Genomic DNA, 6,443 nt, shown 5'->3' on the forward strand with positions numbered 1-6,443 from the left:
GATCCTAGTTGCTTTCTAACTAGCTAGCCTTCAGCCTCAGTTAAAGCACACACACACAGAAAACTTTCTGTAGACTGTCACCAGCTTAAATATAAGCAAATATATTGTTGTTCTCACTCCACAGCAGATCCATAGAACACTGTTTTAGTACTTACTAAATTGATGATTACAAAGCAAAGATTTTTTTTTTTTTTTCGTGTCTGTGGAGTAGGCTCAGAGTGAAGGAGGGACATGTGTGGAAATGAAAATGAAAATGCCATTTAGAAATCATGTCTCAGCAAAGTAGGCCAAGTTAAATGTTGGTTTTTAATAGCACACTACTAATTATGCTTTTCTTTCTGTCCTCTACTGCTATGTACTTACATATCCCATATAAAAAAATAGAACTTTTTGACGTTTCCTAATATTTTAAAGTGATAAACTGAAATTTCCCTTTGGAAAGCATAATCGTTAGTAATAAAAAGCTGCTGTATTGCTCTACTATGAAGATGCATTTTAAGCACAAGCAGGATACTTTATGTCTTAGATGTTCTTGTGCATCAGTTAAATTAGAAAGCTTTGATATGTTAATTATTTATCATTTTTAAATTATGCATCTTCTAAAATTAAAGAAACATGTAACCTATAATTTATTATTCATTTAGCATGAAAATGTGTTTTTATGTGGCTCTTTCTCTTCTAGGTACAGAATTTCTGTATTGATGTAAAACTTATCAACATATGGCTTCAAGTACAGGATAGAAAAATTCAGTTATTTAAAAATGCATGCACCAAACCTCTTTTTTTTTTTCTGTCATGGAATTGTACCATTTTAATGTCTTAATGATGTCCTAGGCCTGTGTCATTAGGTTTATATGTGGCTAGGTATAGATATAGATACAGATATGGATATAGATATCAGTGTATAAATATGTGTATTTAGTTTCTATGAAAATAAACACTGAGATTCAGATAAATGCATTAAATCTATAGCAAGTTGAAGTGAATAGAGGGTTTTCTATAATGAAATACATAATTAAGTAGCATCTTTTTTACACCTAACAGGCAAGATTCTACATTCTTATCCATCTCCAGTTTGCCCTGAAAGGAACCATGTAACTGGAAAAATGCAATAGCCTCTACCTTATTGTTCTAGAAAAAAAGAAATAGTCTAACTCACCATCTAATCCCTTACACAAATTAACAGAGCAACTTTAGTGTTAATCATTGATGTATATATTAGTGGTCGCCCAACGAAGAGAACAATAAATGCATATACAAACAAAAGGTGCTTCCTAGGTGAGGATTTCTTTTATTTAGAAGTATTTATACAAAAATTTGAGAGACAAAACTGAGGAATGGCTTTTCTGCATTATAGTTTCCCCCAAACTTTGTTTAATGCCATATAAGAAGTCATCACCTTCCTTTGTCACACAAATCTTCCAGAAGAAAAGGATACTATACTTGCCGAATCTTTATTAACCATGAACACCAACTATTATAGTCTATTTATATTTCATATATTTTAGAGTAATTATCTACAAATTAAACTTAAGGCATTTTTAATAAGGACCTTCACCATTCTAATGTGATTATGGCTTTGTCATTTCTAAAGTATATCTGTGCGGAGTATATTTTCAAACCCAAAGAGAATCAGATGATTGCAAGTGTGAATACTTATATGGAAAATGGAACAGAAAGTTTGGCATTATAACTAATTGGAAATCCAAGACACAATATATTTATCTATACCTAATATACATTAAAAAATTGTTTTGTAGATACTAGGTTCAACTTCAAGGAATCTCTCCAATATGGAGTTTTGTGTACTGTCCCAAATAATTTGGGATGCATATTTGGGTGAGGTGGACTCTTGAAAGACTTTAAAGTTTGTTTACTACAAGCTCATAACCTGAAGGATACATTGAGAGTAAATGATGAGGTAGAGTGGAGATCTACATGTGACAGGCAGACTCTAGGATGCTGTGAATGATCCCTACTCCCTGACATTCACATCCTGGTGCAATCTTGGCCCACACTTAACAAGTGTTTTCTGAATAATAGAATACCATTGAAGTGATAGAATACCACATTCAGAATCAGATTATATAAAGACTGTGGCACCATCTTGAGTGCTATCTTTTTCCATCTCTCTTCCTCTCTGTCAGATGTTGTGCACTAGGCTTAAAAAGTGCCATGTTGTAAGAAGTCCCATGGAGACCAAAAAGCATTGTGAGGAACTGAGGCCCTCAGTTAAAACTCCAGGAAGAGCTAAAGCCTGCCAACAGCCATGTAAGTAGGCTTGGAAGTGAATCTCCCATTCTAGTTGAGCCTCAGATGAGCACAGAGCTATGTTCTCTAGGTTGACTAGGACCTCATGAGAAACCTTGAGCCAGAGATGCCTGGCTAAATTGTGGCTGTTTCTGACCCACTCTGAGCACTTGTCACTTTACCCACATAAAAAATTAAAAAAAAAAAAAAGTTTATTGTTTTAAGCAACTAAATTTTAGAGTAATCTGTTTCACAGCAAAAGGTAAATAATATACTAGGCAAAAAAGTAATAGCATATACAGACAGGCAGGCTAGGATGCTAGACCTCATGTCTTTCTGTAAATAAACCTGCCATCACCTTGGTGTCTATAGAGATGAGTGGTCTAACTGCTTTTTAGGCTGGTTGTTCCTGTAAGAATGTTATTCAATCTTGCATAAAACATTCACCAAATAAACATGTTTTTCTATGTAATACTTAGAAGGAGATGGTCATGTATTAAAGGAACAGTGCCAACCTTAAAAAAATTCTAAGAGCAGCAATATTTTATTGAGTGTATATTTAAATCACCTTTACTGTTTGTAAAATCGAGATTTTACCCTTATATATTCTTGTAAACAGATCTCCCTCATAAGAGAGATTTAGAAAGTTACCTTCGCTAACATTCTGTTTCTCCTATCATCTCTTATCATGAACGATAATAATCATACCTTATAATCTAAGCCAATATTACCTGCAGCATAAATCATTGTAACATTAAACCTTAATATTTATTGCCTGTTCTATCTTGCTGCTGACAGTCCTATTAATGCGTCACTTAGCAAGCCAAAAAGCAATACCTCAGTCCTATACAGTACTAGAAAAGATTGAGAAAACTCTTTGTACACAAATCAACTGAAAGCATAACTTATCTGTTACAGCACAGGAAGATTAAACACATAGTCATAAAAATCCCGGCAATCATGGTAACTGGAGTCGCGGTTGCCTCTATCGCTTTAATAAATCCCTTAAGTATGCTTTCAATCTCTCAACAATTCCTGACAAAGCCCCTGTGCTGCTGCTGTGAATCTGCCTCCCTTGAACGTCCCGATGGTGAATATTTCATGCAGCTTACCACTTCTCTGGGTCCCTAGTTTAGGGCAAGTGAGTGTTCTGTTCCCTTGTGCTTCTTAATACCTTATTAGTTGAAGATGGATTTGTGCTTCCAGCCTTTAGCCACCTAATTTCCTGTTATAGAAGATAAAAATTTTATTTTTGCGAATGATGAATGAGGTGATTATAGTTCACGAATTTTAAGGCCACAGACCATTAACTGAGTCACTCTGAGCACTTGTCACTTTACCCACATCTATGACGTGAATGGAGGGGGTAGTGTTTCTGTAATATGTGATTATTACCACAAAAATTTTCTTGTAAACTTAATATGAAAACTTCATTTGAGCAGGTAGAAGTCACAAAAATATCACTAAAAAATTAACACTTTCAGAGAGAAGTGATTGCTCATATTTAAGTTTGGATTTCAAGTAGTTACTTACTTTCTATTTATTCTTAGGATTTCTGATATAGTGTCAACTGGGTCATCACAAACCACATTAGGAGAGTAAAAATAGGTGGATTTTTTTTAATCTTAATATGTTTTCATTGAAGATTTGTGGGTTCAAGCAAAATATCAATATTGGGGCATGTGGACAAGTGGGCTTAATCGGATACTTCTCTGGCTGGGTATTTTAAGAAAGATCACTTTACTTCAACCTGTTGAGCATGGACTCTCATTTCTACTTTGAGGATTAGGGCTTGATATTTCCCAGTGATGATGTAAAGAAGGCAAGATATAACAGTTGCCAGAATGTCTGTTAAGGAATTCCACACTGTGAAAGTCACCATGCCTAGAACATTAACCTTCCCCCTTCTTAATTCCAAATTTTCTTCTTATGGAGCCATACAACCCACATGTGAAGTAAATGGGTTTACAAACCTCTAGGCAAACTTAGGTGGAAAACTAAGCCTCAGTGTTCAAGAAGTTTTGGGGATTCTCATATTTGCAGTTGTACTCCAACCTCTTGTAATCTCATCTCAGGTCCAATTAGTTTAGCCCATTAACATGTGGCCTTTCTCAGAACGTTACTAACATTAAGAGGGCTTTTTATTGCTAACCTAAGCGAGGCACTTTGCTCCTTTTCATTGGCTGTCAGATGGATGATGATGCTTCAGAACAGGATTCTTTGCAGTCTCCTCCTCTTCATCTCTTGTTTTTCTCTATATCTCTGGCTTAACACTTTTTATATCTAGGAATTAAACCTATTGTATTTTTTTCATATGATATAATATAGTTCATTTCTTATCATTACTGTTCAGCAATGTACATTCTGTATATAAAGGTCTTAAATTACTTTAAATTGATTTGTTGATTATTATGTTTATTGTTTCTGAAAAATTCTGGCTTAGGTTTAAAATAGTGTGTCAGAAAGATTTTACAGAATCCCTGTCTTCTGTTCAGTTTATAGAATAGAGTAGATCTGTTTCAAAGAGACTTATCAGTTGCTGTGACTTTTACTAATGAACATAAAATTGCAGGATTTATCAAAAATTACCTAAAGAATCTGTTGACTGTGTGCTATATTCTTCCTATGGTTGGGCAGAGCCAGAATAAGGAGCTATGTAAGCTAGCCATCCAGACTGCTCAAATATGGTACCAGAAGTCCTTGGGCTTTTACTCTTTTCTAGAACACTATTTCCTCTCGGCAGCAATGTGGAAAGTAAGCCAAGCATCAAAAATATGTGCCTTCATGATACATTACATACATTGACTTGACTGGGGACAGAAAGAAAATGATAGAGTCTCTAGTTCTGCGGATGTTCTCCAATACTGAGACTTGGAATCACATACTTGAAAATAATTAAATGAATCAACTAACCAGCAGAAACAGAAACCGTATTAAAAGTCATCTTTCCTTTGCTCTTTCCTCTGATTCTACCCAAGTTTTCGTTCTGTTCTTCCCGTAGGACAGTCATATTATCCCCTTTTCTCTGGCTATTTTTGGCCTTCCCTTATGGAACTTCAGTTTGTCTGTCTTAATGTCCTTGGATTTTTTCCCCTTGCTTATGGCAGAAACCTATATTTTGTACTTAAAAATATTCACTTTTATCTAAAATATTATGAGGCATATTTTAGTTTTCTCCCTACCTCTAAGCATCCAGAACCAAGTAAGCTTTACCTTATTTAGGAGTTGAAATAATTCTGGCAAACTCATAAATGCTCTAAGACCTGTGAATAGAGCATGTTTCTTCTAGAAATTCAACAGAGAAGTTCGAAATATATAACCAGCTATTTTTTTATTAAATAAAATCTTGAGGTATTTAATAATATTAAATTATAAAAACTTTATCTCTAACCAACCAGATATTCTGTTTATAAATTACTGTCAGTAAGAAATAAATTAAGAGAGTTATACTAAAATCTGAATAGAAACCTAGTCTCACTAGGATCCTTTAAGACAGATATAATAGCAACATGATATAATTCAATAAAACAATAAGGACTTTTGCTTATGAATTGTTTGCTTAGCACTGTATTACGTCCTACCAAGAATTAAGTGATATCCCATGTAATGAGCTAATAATTTGTATTATTATGTAATTGAGACCTCATAACAACTGTATGAATTAGGAGAGTGAGACGAGTTTACTTGCTCAGTTAGTCAGGAATATGAAACCAAATCTGTCCACCTTCAAAGCCTGTGCTCTAATCATCACTCAGTCTTACCTTGAAAAGATTTTGAGTTTTGTTTGAGACACCTTACACATGGTAAGAGGTCAGTAAATGTTTATTTAATGAATAAATAGAAGAATGAAGGGCAAAGAGAACACATGAATGTAATAATTCTCTCCTATGTCCTTGGAATTTGTATAGGGTTTTAAGACTGGTGTACTATAATAGTGAATTCTGCCCCAAGGTACTCAGTTCTCATCACTCCAGCTCTAAATGTAAAGATGAGATAGAGGAACACCATGCTAATTTGACCTGTTATTGTTTGCTGGTAAGAAAGAAGAAGAGCATCTTCAATTGGCTAAGTATGTCATTGTAAAAAAAGTGCATTTTTTTTTAGAATATAACCAGAATTTATCAAATAGCTGAGATTAAAGGTTGAAAATATTCACTATGGCAATACTGAATTATATGAGAGTCTCAGTTTTA

The sequence above is a fragment of the Pteropus alecto genome, unplaced genomic scaffold (genome assembly GCF_000325575.1).
Source record: "Pteropus alecto unplaced genomic scaffold, ASM32557v1 scaffold40, whole genome shotgun sequence".
Classification (NCBI taxonomy): domain Eukaryota; kingdom Metazoa; phylum Chordata; class Mammalia; order Chiroptera; family Pteropodidae; genus Pteropus; species Pteropus alecto.